Source organism: Bubalus kerabau, chromosome 12 (genome assembly GCF_029407905.1).
Source record: "Bubalus kerabau isolate K-KA32 ecotype Philippines breed swamp buffalo chromosome 12, PCC_UOA_SB_1v2, whole genome shotgun sequence".
NCBI classification, from domain to species: domain Eukaryota; kingdom Metazoa; phylum Chordata; class Mammalia; order Artiodactyla; family Bovidae; genus Bubalus; species Bubalus kerabau.
In genome coordinates this window covers 42,920,612-42,940,424 of record NC_073635.1, presented here as the reverse complement: position 1 = coordinate 42,940,424, position 19,813 = coordinate 42,920,612, and the positions used below count along the sequence as shown (strand labels likewise).

At 34.7% G+C, this 19,813-nt stretch overlaps 1 long non-coding RNA gene across 1 annotated transcript; it reads right to left on the bottom strand.

Annotated features, from left to right (window-relative positions):
- Window positions 1-13,276: 13,276 nt before the first annotated feature.
- LOC129624133 (uncharacterized) lies at window positions 13,277-19,547 on the bottom strand. The gene is made up of 4 exons (XR_008700768.1): window positions 19,331-19,547; window positions 18,729-18,850; window positions 18,299-18,434; window positions 13,277-14,512 (listed from the first exon to the last, which is right to left on the bottom strand). It is a non-coding gene; the product is annotated as an uncharacterized LOC129624133 (long non-coding RNA).
- Between the last annotated feature and the right edge of the window lie 266 nt (window positions 19,548-19,813).

Here is a 19,813-nt window from a genome sequence, read left to right as displayed (position 1 = left end):
ATGGCCTCTCTAGTGGGACTGAGCAGGTAAGGACACTGACTTGTCATTGCCTCACCACGTGGCCTGTGTAATCAGAAAATTGATTAGATTCTCTTGTGCCTTTTTTTCTCAGCCTTGGACTGAAGTTAAAAAATATTTATCATATAGAATTGCATGTGAGAAATGTATAAGAAATAACTTCTTAACGTACTTCATAGAATGACTGGTCCACAAAAGAAAATAAACAAAGTTAGTTACTATTTTAAATATGGACATAATTAGGTGATTTCTATCCCACTCAATATATTATCAATTTGTCTAATTCAATGTCTGGTATTTGTTTTCTCATTGTATTGATTGCTTCTAGGCAAGATCAACAGGCATCTGGAAGACAGAAGCAGTAGACTTTTGATAGTAAAAAGTTATCAATGAAAAAGAAACATGAATAATTATATCAATAAATTAATGACATTGCTAAATGATATTTAAGTTTAAAATTTGGCCCTATATGCAAGTAACTACTTAAAAATGAACAACAAAATTTAAAACAAAATAATGTTTAGCCTTTGTGATACTCTGAAGGAATTATCTTTATTGTAAAGTACTCAGAACATTAACTATTCAAATACATAACAGTGAATGAGAGCAAATTGATCTCTCCACTATTTATGGTATCCTTTAAAGAATTGTCCTTATTATTCACTTAAAAAATAACCCCTGAAGCATACATATTTAATAAAGGAGCCCCAAGATAGGCATACATACAGATTAGTTAGACAGATATACCTATATACATCATTCAAAAGATTTAATTGGCTATTGATTTGATATGATAGCCTTACTAATTTTATATTTGTCTGTAAAATTCTGAAATTCTGGGCATCGTGTGTCTCTTCTAATATCTAAAATAGGTTTCCTGTATGCAACAATTCTGATTTTGTCAAAAGCAAACGAGAATTTTAAGTTCAATGAATCAGTCATTTAATGTCCTTGTTCTCCATAAAACCATAATAAAGTGAGCAATATCAATTATTCATGACTGTGAATAAGTATTTAGTGAAACAGGCCCTTGGGACTTTGTTCTAACTGCTACTGCAAATTATTCCCATTAGAATTTTGATTACAAGGGAAATCAAGAATGAAATTCAAATTCCAATAATGCTTAACATTATTTTACAATGAAAATTCTTACATATATAACTTATATAATGAAAATTCATGATTTCAATTTATACCTAATTAATTATATATATTATTCATATACTACATTGTAGAAATATAATTCCCTTACAATCATTATACTCAGCTGAAAATTTGTTAAACATTGTAATTTAAAAGAGAGAAATGTAACATTTAGAGACTGAAAATTTTCTCACCTGTTACTTTTTAGTGCTCATCTGTTATTTTAATTACATTGTACTTGTTGCTAAACTTCATAAAGAGATGTGTGGTTATTGTAAAATCATTCATGGTGCACCAGAAAGAATATTATTTATTTCTGATCAGATAATATATCCAGAAACATTACAACCTTATGCTGACTGGCAAATATAGCATCCTATTTTAGAACTGTAATATCATATTTCTATACATAGGTTAATATCTAAATATGAACTGATTGTTGTTCAAGGGATTATCATTTCTACTGTCTTTACAATCAGTTTTCTCCATGGCAGCTTCTTTTAACATCTTATCAATATCAAGCAAATAACATTGAAAGGAATTAAGTACATCGTAAATGAAGAAGAGAAATTAGTTTTTAATCATTTAGATTGTACTTTGAATACATAAACACATTAGAATAATTCAAGTCATGTTAGCTTTTGAAGGCCCTTAAACACTTAGTGATTCAACATAGGAATAAATGCAATAATATAATTTAATTTTAGAATGTTTTATATTTCAATAAAAGACAAATACTGTGTAAAGTTTTTTTTAAATATGTTCACTATTTTGCTACCATACAAGTGCATGTAATAAATTGAAACATTCATCTACTTAGTTAACTTGGTGTTTCTTCAATACTATATATTAGTTACAGATATCACTTTTACATTTTAAAAAGCCCAGTATATCAATAACATTACTCAGCCATTAAAAAGAATATATTTGAATCAGTTCTAATGAGGTGGATAAAACTGGAGCCTATTATACACAGTGAAGTAAGCCAGAAAGAAAAACACCAATACAGTATACTAACGCATATATATGGACTTTAGAAAAATGATAGCAATAACCCTGTATACGAGACAGCAAAAGAGACACTGATGTATAGAACAGTCTTTTGGACTCTGTGGGAGAGAGAGAGGTTGGGATGATTTGGTAGAATGGCATTGAAACATGTATAATATCATATATGAAATGAGTCGCCAGTCCAGGTTCGATGCACAATACTGGATGCTTGGGGCTGGTGCACTGGGACGACCCAGAGGGATGATACGGGGAGGGAGGAGGGAGGGGATTCAGGTTGGGGAACACGTGTATACCTGTGGTGGATTCATTTTGATATATGGCAAAACCAATACAATATTGTAAAGTTAAAAAATAAAATAAAAGATACAAAAAATAATAACTATTTTCAGAAAGCTACAACATATTTTAAAAATAAGCCAGTGCACTGAATGACATTAAATGTATATGTAAGTGATTCACTGTGACTAATGTGCATTTAAAGATCCTCATTAAACATTGTTAATGAATATTCATACAAAAACATTCTCATCTGCACATGTTGAAGAAGGAATTTTAACAGGCAGTCTACTAACACAAAAACAAAGGGACTATGGCAAAATATCCACAAAATCTAGGACAGTATATTTCATATAGTAGTGGTTCAATAAATATTTCTTAAAGTAATAAGTAACAAACTTTAAGCTATAACAAATCCAATTAAAAAAAAAAAGACTTTAAGAATCAAATCTTCCTAAGAAACAATTTGTACTGAATTTGCATATCTACAGTGTAAATATATAATACTAGAATTTTAAGAGTTTGCAATTTTAAGGCATGAACTTTAAAGGCTTTATTTCAAATTTAATAGGAATATTTTATTTAGGTGACAAATGTGATTACGTGGCTTCTTATCTTTGTGGATGCTATATTTGTCAGAACACAGTATTAATTTGTTGTAAGTGCTTGAAATGCAATATATTTATGTATTTTATTTATGCATATCCTGGCTTGTTCCATTAAATTATTTAATACGTTTGGTTCTTTATTTTATCAGCATGTATATCAGTTTTACTGCACTGCAATTGTCCTATAGTAATAGAAGTCTTCAATGTTCGAAGGCCCTATATATTATATAACATGGCAACAGATAACGAACTGTTCCTGGATGTGCCTGTGGATGATATGTTGTTTCTAATAAATATGGATAAAACTCATAAATATATTTTATATCTAATATTTCACACTAAGATGAGAATGAAATGGAAAACCACTTCAGTAGTCTTGCCTTGAGAACCCCATGAACAGTATGAACAGTACGAAAAAGTACACTTATAGAAGAGATATTATTAAGAGCATTGGCGTACTTAACATAAGTCACACCTAATTAGAATTCATTCACACCAAAAAGATGATATGTTGCAAATAAGTTTCAAATGGAGTAGCTAACCTTTTATTTTCTTATTAAATCTAATATGGAGTAAAAATAAAATGAAAAATGTATTTAAGTGATATTTTGTTATATTTATTTACCTTGTCTTAGAATTGTATGCTTATTTTTTCAACTTTATTGCTTTCAGAAAGATCAAAAGTAATTAATATTTTAGTAAAAACTTTTCTATATTTTACCAAATATTTTACTCAGAATATTGCATTCTTGAAATAATATGTCCTACAAGCTAGTAAATTTGTGTGAGCTATACTTTTGGAATAAATCATTAACATGAGTATAAATAACTATATACATTTAAGCATTTTTGCATTTGTTTTTCTTAAATTATCACTTACATTAAATCTTTATCTATATATTTTTTCTCTCATATATATATACATATATGTTCATTTCTTAAGCTGACACTAATATCAATATATATGTATGACCCATTAAAATGCAATATTTATCTATTTGTTTTTATATCTCAATATATTCATCTTCTTTGGAAGACACAGACACTTCACCTTGGGAAATGTGGACATTTATCCAATAGTACAACAGATATTTTTTTAGTGTTTTTATACCAGACTTTGTGTGTTGAGTGAAAACACAAGATGAAAACATATGGTTTTCTTTTAGAAACTTAGGCTAACCAAACAGGAACCCAAATAAAAATAATAGTTTACCCATAAATCAACCATTTTTTTCTTTTTTTTTTTTGTATTTTTTATTTATTTTATTTTATTTTTTAACTTTACAGTATTGTATTGGTTTTGCCATATATCAAAATGAATCTGCCATAGGTATATACGTGTTCCCCATCCTGAACCCTCCTCCCTCCTCCCTCCCTGTACCATTCCCCTGGGTCATCCCAGTGCACCAGCCCCAAGCATCCAGTATTGTGCATCGAACCTGGACTGGTGACTCATGCCATATATGATATTATACATGTTTCAATGCCATTCTCCCAAATCATCCCACTGCTGGGCATACACACTGAGGAAACCAGAATTGAAAGAGACACATGTACCCCAATGTTCATCGCAGCACTGTTTATAATAGCCAGGACATGGAAGCAACCTAGATGTCCATCAGCAGATGAATGGATAAGAAAGCTGTGGTACATATACACAATGGAGTATTACTCAGCCATTAAAAAGAATACATTTGAATCAGTTCTAATGAGGTGGATGAAACTGGAGCCTATTATACAGAGTGAAGTAAGCCAGAAAGAAAAACCATTTTTTTTTTAATAAGGATGTTCAGAGTATGCTAAAGGAATAAAGCAACTATATTTATTTCTGAAAGTTAAAAAGATCTTTCCAAAGTGCTAAAACTTTGCACTAAGATTGGAGAAATGGTATTAAATTCTGCAAATGAGAAATCAGTGTTGCAAAGGTGTGATGGACGAAGATCTATTTATTCAGTCTTCAAACAAACATTGACAATCTAGCATATCATCAGAGGTGGGGACTTACATTTTGACAAAAAAGTACGAGATGCAGATTTCTCATATGCAGCTCCTGGGGAAAATCATAATGAATGTGCCAAGCTAATTTACTAGTCCTTCCTTCTGTCCTTCCCACACACAAGTCGGTTGCAGGCACAGACACCTGCATGTGTGTATGCACATCTCACATCACAAGCTTATTCTCATATTTTCAATTGGAAACTTTCTCTGTTTTACTGTTGTAAAATAATCAGATACACAGATGCAAATAAGCTAACAAGTTTCTCAATAGGACAGTTAATTTTATATCCAGTTATATAATTCAAAACAATGTCAGGAGTCGTTACTCCCTGAATTCCAAGATCTCCAGCTGATACCAGTTTCTCAATCTCTGATGTACTTCTTTCTGATTCTTATCTTTCAAGTTAAACAAATGAATTATACAATGATAAAGGGAAATTAAACAATAGCAAAAAAAGAAGTTAATTCTTAAAAATGTAAAAAAACAAGACAATCAAATAATAGACACCAAATCAATCTATGGTAATGTAATATATGGGACTAAAACAGAGATTCATCATTGGTGGTGGAGTAGAATTTTTATACTGTAAATCTGATGGATCCTGATTATGTTTGGGAGACTTTCTTTTTTTTTTTTTTTTTTTTTGATTACTCATGGCTTTCCAAGGTGGGCTGCTGTCTATGAGGTCGCACAGAGTCGGACATGACTGAAGCGAACTAGCAGCAGCAGCAACAGCTCCAAGGTGATACTTGAGATTAGAGACCATGGGAGAATGTTGTAGAAGTTTTAACAGTCCATTATAGATTTGTCTGCTTTACAACATCTCAGAAATTACCTTAGCAATAACAATTGCCAGCAATTTGGGATATTTGGGGGAATAGAGTTATCTTAATATATTAGCTTCTCTTTCATTTCAATTCTGAGGTCTCTTAGCTAATACCGATTTCAGTAGCTTATTTAATAGGAAGATTTTTGTTTTCTTTGAATATAAGGAGATGGATCTTGGAGATCATTCCTCATTATCCTCAGCCCTGAAAGCATTACCACAGTTATACCAGCCCTGATTTTATTTGCCTCTGTTCTACAACTTTCAGTTCAGTTCAGTCGCTCAGTCCTGTTGGACTCCTTGCGACCCCATGAATCACAGCACGCCAGGCCTGCCTGTCCATCACCAATGCCCGGAGTTCACTGAGACTCACGTCCATCGAGTCAGTGATGCCATCCAGTCATCTCATCCTCTGTCGTCCCCTTCTCCTCTTGCCCCCAATCCCTCCAGCATCAGAGTCTTTTCCAATGAGTCAACTCTTTGCCTGAGGTGGCCAAAGTACTGGAGTTTCAGCTTTAGCATCATTTCTTCCAAAGAACACCCAGGACTGATCTCCTTTAGAATGGACTGGTTGGATCTCCTTGCAGTCCAAGGGACGCTCAAGAGTCTTCTCCAACACCACAGTTCAAAAGCATCAATTCTTCAGCGCTCAGCCTTCTTCACAGTCCAACTCTCACATCCATACATGACCACAGGAAAAACCATAGCCTTGACTAGACAAACCTTTGTTGGCAAAGTAATGTCTCTGCTTTTGAATATGCTATCTAGGTTGGTCATAACTTTCTTTCCGAGGAGTAAGTGTCTCTTAATTTCATGGCTGCAGTCAGCATCTTCAGTGATTTTGGGGCCCCAAAAAATAAAGTCTGACACTGTTTCCACTGTTTCCCCATCTATTTCCCATGAAGTGGTGGGACCAGATACCATGATCTTCGTTTTCTGAATGTTGATCTTTAAGCCAACTTTTTCACTCTCCTCTTTCACTCTCATCAAGAGGCTTTTGAGTTCCTCTTCACTTTCTGCCATAAGGGTGGTGTCATCTGCATATCTGAGGTTATTGAGATTTCTCCTAGGGATCTTGATTCCTGCTTGTGCTTCTTCCAGCCCAGCTTTTCTCATGATGTACTCTGCATATAAGTTAAATAAACAGGGTGACAATATATAGCCTTGACATACTCCTTTTCCTATTTTGAACCAGTCTGTTGTTCCATGTCCAGTTCTAACTGTTGCTTCCTGACCTGCATACAGGTTTCTCAAAAGGCAAGTCAGGTGGTCTGGTAGTCCCATGTCTTTCAGAATTTCCACAGTTTATTGTGATGCATACATGTGTCCTATTTGATTTTTTTTTTTTTTATGATGAGTGACAACAGGAGCAAGATGCCAAACAAAAGCACACATGAGGAGCCTGGATGGAACACTAAAGGACTCTTCTTCTCTGGTTATTTTAGACTCTCTGCATTAAAAGTTTGCTTAATAATTTTAGCAAAAGATAGAAAATCTCCTTTTGCAAACTGGCACTGTATGTGTTTTCTCATTTGTCTAGGATCATAGGTAATATTCATAAAATTCCTCTCCTAATAAAGATACAAGCCTTTTCATTCCAAGAGTCCACGAAGGACATATATCTTTTTTTATTTCAGTATTATGTCTTAATGGCTATAAGAAGTAACCAACATCCTCCTGTGTATATGACATTTTTCTCTGTAATAACATGGTCAAAATCCTAAGACAATAGGTAATAATAAAAAGTATGATTTACTGTGACACAGCAAGTAAGACTCAGTTGACTTGGCATGGAAAGATCCTTGCCAATTCCAATCCCACCTTTAGTCAGGCTGTATCACATCTTAGTTTTATTTTTCATAATACTGCACTCCAGTCACAGCATCTGTATTAAGACTTTCCCCAAACTTTTGAAATGGAACTTAATCAAATAATATTAATACCAAAGTCCAGACATTTATTGTTCGTATAATGATTCTGCCCTGCACATCTAAGTCAGGCACACTGTCACTATCTTCTGAATGATTTGAATCAAAATCCAAGTACTATCTTCTCTACTGTTGGGTGTCTTTTAGCATTATTATTATTTTTTTTTTCAAATCAAGAGAAATTGTGAAAATATATGAAACTGCTGGATACTTCAAGTTTACATACAACATATCTTCTTTGATACAAGAAAAGGATAATGAAGACGTTTTTTAAAAAGAAAATAATTTTAAATTCTAAAATGGAAAATTTAAAGAAAATTTTTAGATTGTTAAGACTTGAGTCATGGACTTCCTGGTAGACAAATGGTTAAGACCTCACCTTCCAAGGCTGGGGGTGCAGATTCGATCACTGATCATGGAGCTAAGTTCCCACATATGTGTGTTAGTTGCTCAGTCCTGTCTGACTCTTTGCAAAACCATGAACTGTAGTCTGCTTCTCTGTCCATGGAATTCTCCAGGCAAGAATACTGAAGTGGATTTCATTCCCAATGTGGGATCACATGGATCCCACATGCCTATGACTAAAAATCTGAAAACATAAAACAGAGCAATAATGTGTCACATGCACATTTTAACAATATCAGTTCTTGCCATATTTGAACCTGGGGTATTTTTACATTTATTTATTTTTAATTTAATTTATTTCATAATACTTTGTAATTTTAAATATTCAGATCTTTCACTTTCTTGGTTAAAATTATTTCTAAAGTTTTGTGTGTGTGTGTGTGTGTGTGTGTGTGTGTTTGATAATGGGGCCATTTCATTTTCTCTTGCTGATAATGTGTTGTTCTTCTTAGTTTATGGAAATGTAAATAATTTTTTATATTGATGGTGTATCCTGCAACTTTACTGAATTTTAATATTAGTTCTAACAGTTTCTGAATGAAACATTTATAGTTTTTCTCTAAATTATGCATGTCATCTATAAACCAAGAGGATTTTACCTATTCCTTTCTGGTTCAGATGTCTTCTATTTCTATTTTTCTGCTAATTTATCTGGTTAAGACTTCCAATACTTTGTTGAGCAAAAGTGCATTTCCACTGCAGGGATATGGGTTCAATCCTGGTCAGGGAACTAGGATCCCACATGCTGCACTGTGTAGAAAATAAAATAATAAATTAAAAAATATATATATATATATTACTAAATAATAATGGCAAATTTTTAATTTGAAAACTCTCTTGCTTGTTGGGCAGAACATATACTGAATTCTGGAAGCCCAGTTTATAGGGTAATGTTTTATAGGGAGAAAGTTCACAAAAAAGAAGAAAAAAAAAAGAGAGAGAGAGGGAGAAACATTAAAGAGGTAAATTAAGTAAAGAGAATAATTTATAATGATTTAGCAATACAAAAGGGAAGTAACATTGAAAGATGAAGTTGGACATGAGACTACATGGTACTAGTTGCTTTTAATGCTGGGAAGTTACATCTTTTTTATGTAGGAAGTGAAAATTTTTACTTAGAACAATTATTTTTGAATTAGTGCTCAGCAAATGATTAAATTTTCAATGTTTTAGCTACATATTACTGTATGTGAGTTATCATGACAGGGATTGGACCACAAAAGCCAAAATTAAAGAATAATTTGGACGAGAAGAATAATCAAAGCATAGAAAACCATTAGGAGGTCATTGCTAATATCTTGATGAGGAAAATTAGTGTATTCATAAATTATGAAAGGTGGTTGGATATAATTTAGGAATACCTCTGTGGAAGGTATATACAGGCAGAATTTGGTGATTGACAATTGGTGTAAGAATGGGATGGGTCAAAGATAATTCTTAGATTTCTGACTGAGGCAATTGTTTGGGTGATAGTACCACTCACTAAGATACTTCATGAAGAAAAATCAGTTGGGAATAAAGATTCTGATTTATTTGATGTATTTGGCTTAATTTTGGGATAGAATAATATAATCAATATTGTGTTATACCTTAAATTTACATAGGTTCTTTGATTAAGTCAATCAGTAAAAATATCATTCCTAATAGAAGTTGTATCTAAATAAAATAATTGGAGCTTCAGCTTCAACACTAGTCCTTCCAATGAATATTCAGTATTGATTTCCTTTAGGATTGATTGGTTTGATCTCCTTGCAGTCCAAGGGACTCTCAAGAGTCTTCTCCAGCACCACAGTTAAAAAGCATGAGTTCTATTATTTTCTCCCATAGAAAAGGGAACCCTCTTACACTATTGGTGGGACTGCAAACTAGTACAGCCACTATGGAGAACAGTGTGGAGATTCCTTAAAAAACTGGAAATAGAACTGCCTTATGACCCAGCAATCCCACTACTGGGCATACACACCAAGGAAACCAGAATTGAAAGAGACACGTGTACCCCAATGTTCATTGCAGCACTGTGTATAATAGCCAGGACATGGAAGCAACCTAGATGTCCATCAGCAGATGAATGGATAAGAAAGCTGTGGTACATATACACAATGGAATATTACTCAGCCACTAAAAATAATATATTTGAATCAGTTCTAATGAGGTGGATGAAACTGGAGCCTATTTTACAGAGTGAAGTAAGTCAGAAAGAAAAACACCAATACAGTATACTAACATATATATATGGAATTTAGAAAGATGGTAATGATAACCCTGTATGCAAGACAGCAAAAGAGACACAGATATTTAGAACAGTCTTTGGGACCCTGTGGGAGAGGGAGAGCGTGGGAAGATTTGGGAGAATGGCATTGAAACAGGTATAATATCATATATGAAATGAGTCACCAGTCCAGGTTCGATGCATGATACTGGATGCTTGAGGCTGGTGCACTGGGATGACCCAGAGGGATGGTACGGGGAGGCAGGAGGGAGGGGGGTTCAGGATGGGGAACACGTGTATACCTGTGGCAGATTCATGTTGATATATTGCAAAACCAATACAATATAGTAAAATAATTAACCTCCAATTAAAATAAATAAATTTATATTTTTAAAAAAGCATGAGTTCTTCAGTGCTCAGCTTTTTTTATGGTCCAGTTTTCACATTGCATATGACTAATGAAAAAATCATAGCTCTGACTGACTATATGGACCTTTGTCTTTGCTTTTTAATAAGCTGTCTAGATTTTTGTCCTAGCTTTCCTTCCAAGGAAGAAGCATCTTTGAATATCATGGCTGCAGTTACCATCTACAGTGATTTTGGAGCCCAAGAAAATAAAGTCTGACACCGTTTCCATTTTTTCCCCCATCTATTTGCCGTGAAGTGATGGAATCAGATGCTATGATCTTAGTTTCTTGAATGTTAGGTTTTAAGGTGTGGCCATCTATAAAATATCAAATTAGAATGGACAGAGGAAGCTGTCAGGCTAAATTCCATGAGGTCACCAAGATTCGGACATGACTGAGCACACACATACACACACACACACACACACACACAAACACACTCACATGTTTGACACTCTACTAATACTTTTCCCTTTGCTAAAATGAACATATGGATATACTTTTCAATTATATAAATCTGTTAATCCATTATATCCCTTCACTATCTGTAAGCACATTCTTTGTCCAGTCTACCACTCATTGCTTGTTACCTGAATAATTTAATACTAAATTATCCTGACACCTAATTAGTTAATTATTGATAAATCCATGAAAAACTCCATGTTAAGCAGATTTTTAAATATAAATCCATGATTGTGAAATTTAAATTGGATCTCAGAAATATTCAGCCAATTAAATATAGCTCCTTTTTTCACATCTGAACAAGACAGTTTTATTCTTCCCCATTTTTCTTAAGGTCTTCCCAGGTGGCACTAGTGGTAAAGAACCCACATGCCAGTGCAGGAGACATTAGAAATGTGAATGTAATCCCTGGGTGTGGAAGAGCACCTAGAGGAGGTCATTGCAACCCACTCTAGTATTCTTGCTGGGGAATACCTTGGACAGAAGAGGCTGGCAGGCTATAGTCCATAGGGTCACAGAGTTGAACATGAGTAAAGCGACTTAGCATGCATGTTTTTTCTTAAACCTCTAAAATTACAATTCAGAGATATTTCTTAGCTTTTAAAATCAAAAAATTAAAATTAGCATTCTCATCTTGTTTCTAACAAGCTTAAGAACCCACTGATTGACTGCACTTCTTTTTTTTTTTTTTTTTTCCCCTTTCCTATGTCTAGTGGGTCCTATTTCCCTCCTAGACAAAAGAGAGAAGAGACTATATAACAGTTATCCTCAGGGACTTATCCTATGCCTTCTGAAGGACTTGGATCAGTTAGTTTGTTAGTGATTTCTATCATATGTTCTCGTCTTCTATTGTATTATCCACATGAATACAATGATATTGGTGGAACAAAATTAATTTTTCTTAAACCATAACTCCACATCTCTAAATAGCTATAATTTTTATCTCTTTTTTAATAATTTGCTGAGTGTTATTTTTTGCCAACTCCAAATCGTCTTATAAAACAATATAACCTGGCTTTGTACCCGCTAATCCATTAAACCTCCTTTTATCAATGTCACCAACAATCTCCAGGTTTTAAAATCAATGGACTCTCTCTGTCATCTCTTCTTCATTCTGTCAGTGTTTTTGAATGTGGTTTATCATACCACATCTTTTATGAGCCACCTTCATTTCTTTTGGCTAATTCTGACAACACTTTATCATGTGTGGTTTATTATTTTGCTTTCCATAAATGAATAGTCCATAAATAACCTTCTTGGGACACTTTGGCTGTTCCTTCTTCATCATCTACTCTCTAAAGGTTGTAATTTCTCAAGGCTCAGTATTTTATGTTTATATTTTCTCTCTCATACTTCCCAAGGATGTAAATGCCACCAGTAATCTAATACTTCTATAGCTATAAAAGGAAATCACATAATATCCACCTATTATTACAGTCCCCTACATATGAACAATCCCCTGGTAGCACTAGTGGTAAGAGTTGAAGATTTGCTCCCAGGATCAGGGCGATTCCCTGGAGAAGGGCATGGCGATCCAACCTAGTATTCTTGCCCAGAGAATCTTCATGGACAGAGGCGCCTGGAGAGCTGCAGTCCATAGGGTCACAAAGAATCGGACATGACTGAAGCGACTTCAGTTCAGTTCAGTTCAGTTCAGTTGCTCAGTCGTGCCCGAGTCTTTGTGAGACCCCATGAATCGCAGCAGGCCAGGCTTCCCTGTCTATCACCAACTCCCGGAGTTCACTCAGACTCACGTCCATCAACTTAGCATGTACATATACGCACATACGCACACACGTAGGAATTAATTCCTTTCCAAGAGGATGTTTAAAAGTCCGATTTGTTTGTTAAGTCCTACAAAGTTAGCCTAGGTAACCAGTTGACACAATCAGCTATATAGTACTGTATCTTAATTATTTATCATACTTTTCACAAACAAAAAAATACATAAAAAGCAAGCAAACCCAAAAAATAAACATTTTTAATCTTATAGTAACATGAAAAGTACAGTAGCACAGTACTATAGCTGACATACAAGGCCTGAAACCTAGTGAAAGGGCAAGAATGGTTATTGATGGGAGGAGGGAAAGGAGGTAGGAGATGCTAGAGCTGAAGGACTGTCAGCAGTGGGAATCAGAAGGCAAGCTGCGATTTTACTCATGCCTGACATTGATGACACAGGTTCTGGTTTCCTGCTGGATTCAATTCTACCTACCCTCTTGAAATAATGATTCAGTGATGTCTGGGTAGTAACTTTTTTTTTTTTTTTTCTTCATAACTGACACTAGCACTGGATTGAATTCTGAATTACTGCACAATTCTACATACAGGTCCTTTGCTTCCTCAAATAAAGAAAATCCTCTTGGCATTCCCTGCATCGTGAATCACTTCAGTTTTTTCAGTTACTTCTTCTTGTCTCTCTTTTCTCTGGGTCTTCAATTTCTGGTAGTACTGGTATCAACAAAGGTTCTTGGCCTTTTCCAAGCAATAGAAATTAAGTAGAGGCCAGATAGAAAATTCAGGTAAGGCTTATTTTGGTTTCCTGCTCCAGCAGCAGGAGGGAGCAAAAACAAGTAACAGGTTCACTAGTTTGCTTGTCGAAGTTGGGAGAGCTTGTTATTTATGTGGGGTGAGGGGAGGGGTGTATCCAGGGGTTGGACTGGAGGGATGGCTTACGTGGTTTGCCCACTCTTTAGTTGTGTTGAGTGCAGGGGGCCATGTGCAGCACCCTGCTTTTGCTTCCAACACCCAGTTTTAATTTTGACCCTGGCTCTTCAGAAATAGCATTTTTTTTTTTCTTCATATCTTTTGGTCAAGAACTTGCCCCAACTGCACATGTATACAGTTATTTTTAGTCACATTATAGTTTCTTTTTATTTTGTAGTTCAAAAAGTGTGTCCAGGTGCAAACTTTGCAGTCCTGCAGCAAAAATGTCCGGGTTCCAGGCTTGTTTCAGTACCAGCTACATCACTGCTGTTTTTATGCTTGATCTGGACATCCAGGGCTTGAAATAAAGATATTTTACCACAGTACTGCATTGTACAGTAAAGTACATAGAATCACAGTCACTTGCAGAAGATACACATAAATGACAATGTACTCCAGACATGTGAACTAACTTACATAATTGGACATCTGAACTCATGTTCACATTCTTGAAAGGTTGCAATTTGAAGCTCCTATGTAGAGGATTAATTGTTCAAAGAATGATTCACATGCACTAAAATAAAGTAATAAAGGGATAAAAAATTGGTTAAACTTCCCTCCTAAAATTATAAGGTAAAATTATTCTTAATAGCAATTTGTATGTTAGTGTTGGTGTTTGCCTTGAAAATCTAATATAACTGCCTGTGCAAGACATCAATGGTGAAAATTAGAAGTAATTAAACACTAATTATATTAAATTTCTCATCTTAGTAATAAAATACATCATTTAGAATCCACAGTATTATCTTAACCAGTTATAAAAACATAGTTAATCTCCATTCTGAAAAAAGCAATGTAAGCATAATCTTCGTTTCAAAAAAAAAAAAAATATATATATATTGAACTAAATATCTATTCCCTTTCCATATAATATTAGAAATATTCTGAAGTATTAGATTTACAGCTAACCAATGCCTCTCAACTATAAATGCTGTCATAGATAATGAGGGAAAACACTAAATGCATAGACAGTTTGAATTTATTTTACTATTTCTCTGTTATATGTATTTCTCCTTACATGTAATAATGCTAAATATTTTAAATAATAACTTCTGAAGAGAAAAATGGAAATTCAATAAATTCTCATTTTCTTTGATTTGTAAATGTGTACAAACTTTTTCACAAATGAAATCTTACATCATTTTTAATTTCTAATTATTTTTAAATTAGTAGCATCTAGGGGAAAATTATTTTAATTGAAATCATACTATTATCAAAGACGGTTATGAAATGATTTAAGAGTTAATCATTTGTACTCTGAATGTTTCTGTACATTTAAATAGAGGTAGAATGAAGAATGGAAGAGCAGTCATAAATGTATACAATTTTAGTGCAAGAGGTTGCAAACAATAGGTAATTAATATCATTGACTATATACCACACATGTTTCTCAATGCTTCTATGCAAGTAATCATGTAATCCTTTCAGATCGATTCCCCAGACTCTTATCCATGCTGGAATCTAAACTTCTTGGATGCTACTGATTGACTTAATTATATATTTTTTCCAGTTGGATTCAGTCATTGGAGAGATATGCAAAAATATAAAAAAGAGTGAAGAAAGTAAGAAGAGAATATTTCAATAGCTTCACTCTAGTAAGACCACTCTGGAGTGGGTGGATCCTTTGCTTCACAGATTCCCATCTGATTGCCTGTCTGAATAACTGTAAGATTTGTACTTACTGAAGTAAACCTGATCCTTTCATATGTGGAGTGGAAGCATCACTGCTATTGCTGGTCCTAGGACAGTGAGATATCCCTTATGAGTTTCTTAATTCCTTTTATACATTTAAATTACTCCTCTATAATATTAATTTTATCTCATTTTACCTTGAATGTATACATTTTCCCCTAATTGACAAGTGAAAGTGAAAGTTGCTTCAGATCAGATCAGATCAGATCAAATCAGATCAGTTGCTCAGTCATCTCTGACTCTGTTAACCCATGAACTGCAGCACGTCAGGCCTCCCTGTCCATCACCAATTCCAGGAGTTCACCGAAATTCAGGTCCATCGAGTCGGTGATGCCATCCAGCCATCTCATTCTCTGTCATCCCCTTCTCCTCTTGCCCCCAATCCCTCCCAACATCAGAGTCTTTTCCAATGAGTCAACTTTTCGCATGAGGTGGCCAAAGTACTGGAGTTTCAGCTTTAGCATCATTCCTTCCAGAGAAATCCCAGAGCTGATCTCCTTCAGAATGGACTGGTTGTATCTCTTTGCAGTTCAAGGGACTCTCAAGAGTCTTCTCCAACACCACAGTTCAAAAGCATCAATTCTATGGCGCTCAACCTTCTTCACAGTCCAACTCTCACATCCATACATGACCACTGGAAAAACCATAGCCTTGACTGGACGAACCTTTGTTGGCAAAGTAATGTCTCTGCTTTTGAATATGCTATCTAGGTTGGTCATAACTTTCCTTCTCAGGAGTAAGCGTCTTTTAATTTCATGGCCGCAGTCACTATCTGCAGTGATTTTGGAGCCCAGAAAAATAAAGTCTGACACTGTTTCCACTGTTTCCCCATCTATTTCCCATGAAGTGATGGGACCAGATGCCATAATCTTCGTTTTCCGAATGTTGAGCTTTAAGCCAACTTTTTCACTCTCCACTTTCACTTTCATCAAGAGGCTTTTGAGTTCCTCTTCACTTTCTGCCATAAGGGTGGTGTCATCTGCATATCTGAGGTTATTGATATTTCTCCTGTCAATCTTGATTCCAGCTTGTGTTTCTTCCAGTCCAGCGTTTCTCTTGATATATTCTGCATATAAGTTGCTTAGTCATGTCCAATTCTTTGCAACCCCATGGACTTTAGCCTGCCAGGTTCCTCTGTCCATGGAGCTCTCCAAGCCAGAATACTGGAGTGGGTAGTTGTTCCCTTCTCCAGGGGACCTTCCCAACCAAGGAATTAAACCCGGTCTCCTGCATTGCAGGCAGATTCTTTACCATCTGAGCCATGAGGGAAGCCTAAAGCCATAAATAAATTCATATTCCTAGTTCTCCCAATAATCATTTGTTGGGAATACTTTGGTCTCCATTTTGCACATGAGAGAATTGAGGCAAAGTGTTTAGATCACAATTCTTATGTGATAGAATTAAGATTTGAATCAATTAATCTGCTTCAGTTTAATTAATATCCATACGTAACTGACATATACATATAACAATACTGAAGTATCAGTTATGTTAAGAATATACTATAAAAATAGTGTAAGAGTAAACTGTTTTACCATTTGCTTAAACTGTTCTAATTCTTGTAATAATATCACTTGGGAAATTGTTTTAAGTGAGGACATGACATTATAGAAATGACCAAACTTGGTCAAGGGCACATAACCCATTAAAATTTTCTAGAAAGGTTTAAAACAAACTAATATGAACCATGATTAAGGGAAAGATTACATTAATCCTTTATTAATCACAGAAGATATTAAGGGAAAGAATTTGAGTGTTGTAGGAAGGAGTGTCAGATATTTTACCAGAAGTGAACAGACTGCTAGCAAATCCTGAGGATAAGAAAGCTTTTCTTACTGTGGGTACATGGGAGTCTAGATTCTTGCTTATGACAGTCTTAAGGCAGATAAACTTTTCCAAGAATCTGGGATCCCTTTGGATTTCTAAGTAATTAAACATAATTTGCTCTGTTGTGCTTAGTTACCCAATCCTGTCTAACTCTTTGCAACCCCATAGACTGTACCTCACCAGCCTCCTCTGCCCATGGGGATTCTCCAAGAAAGAATACTGGAGTGAGTTGCCATGCCCTCCTCCAGGGATCTTCCCAACCTGGGAACTGAACCCAGGTCTCCCTCATTGCAAGCGGATTCTTAACCATCTGAGCCACCAATTAAATATATTGCTAGTGGGGAAAAGAGGATAAATTTACATATGTATACCTGTGGTGGATTCATTTTGATATTTGGCAAAACTAATACAGTTATGTAAAGTTTAAAATAAAATTTAAAAAAAATTTACTTAGATACCACACATAATTAAATGTTGCATTGAAGTTTTCCAATCTTGAAAAAAATCTATGTTCTTATAAATAGTAGTAAAGAAGAAAACCAAACTAATAATTTCAGTGTAGCTCTTCTGTCCTTATTTGTAGCTAGAGGCCTTAATGAAATCATTGCTTCTTGAGCAGACTTGCCTTTCCCTGGTGACTGACCTTCCTACCATCACTCTGGTTCTCACTTTAAGCACACAATACTGTCCCTAATTTCTATAATTGCATTCCTTACTATGAGACTTACTGAATGTTCACTGAAAATGTCAAGGAATTATAATACAGATGATAATTTATAACCTTTGAGTTATGTAAAATTCCAGCTTCTTCAAAATTCCTCATTCCTGTACATTTGTATCAAATATACAACCCCATGGCAGGGTGGAGACTGTTTTCTGGTCCCAGGAGAGGGTTGAACTCTTGAGAAAAACATTTCCTGTCATAGAAATGAAACATGAATTACAAAATGTCTTTTCATTTTCTTACTCTATGCCCTTTTCCTAGATAACATAAACCATGCCCAGAGAAACTATATTGTCTCTAATCTAGACATTCAAGATCCCTTTAGTGACTTTCATGTTTTTATGTATTAATGAAAGTTTGTATTTGATGCTTCCACTTGAAGGCACAAATTTGCCTCAAAACAAAATATTCAAATACAGTAGCATTCTACCCTAATCAGGATAAATGCCCACCAAACCAAAAAAATAGGAATAGATAGGGAATCTACCTGATAAAGAATTCCAAATAATGATAGTGAAAATGATCCAAAATCTTGAAAACAAAATCGAGTTACAGATAAATAGCCTGGAGACAAGGATTGAGAAGATGCAAGAAAGGTTGAACAAGGACCTAGAAGAAATAAAAAAGAGTCAATATATAATGAATAATGCAATAAATGAGATAAAAAAAACACCCTGGAGTGAACCAACAGTAGAATAATGGAGGCAGATGATAGGATTAGTGAGGTAGAAGATAGAATGGTAGAAATAAATGAAACAGAGAGGAAAAAAGAAAAAAATAAATGAAAGAAACAAGAACAACCTCAGAGACCTCTGGGACAATGTTAAATGCCCCAACATTCAAATCATTGGAGTCCCAGAAGAAGAAGACAAAAAGAAAGGCCATGAAAAAATACTTGAGGAGATAATAGTTGAAAACTTCCCTAAAATAGGGAAGGAAATAATCACCCAAGTCCAAGAAACCCAGAGAGTCCAAAACAGGATAAATCCAAGGTGAAACACCCCAAGACATGTATTAATACAATTAACAAAGATCAAACACAAAGAACAAATATTAAAAGCAGCAAGGGAAAAACAACAAATAACACACAAGGAGATTCCCATAAGGATAACAGCTGATCTTTCAATAGAAACTCTTCAGGCCAGGAAGGAATGACAGTACATCCTTAAAGGGATGAAATAAAATAAACTACAGCCCAGATTGCTGTACCTAGCAAAGATCTCATTCTAATATAAAGGAGAAATCAAAAGCTTTACAGACAAGCAAAAGCTGAGAGAATTCAGCACCATCAAACCAGCTCTCCAACAAATGCTAAAGGATCTTCTCTAGACAGGAAACACAGAAAGGGTGTATAAACTCGAACCCAAAACAATAAAGTAAATGGTAATAGGATCATACTTATCAATAATTACCTTAAACATAAATGGGTTGAATGCCCCAATCAAAAGACAAAGACTGGCTGAATGGATACAAAAATAAGACCCCTATATATGTTGTCTACAAGAGACCCATCTCAAAACAAGGGACACATACAGACTGAAAGTGAAGGGCTGGAAAAAGATATTTCACACA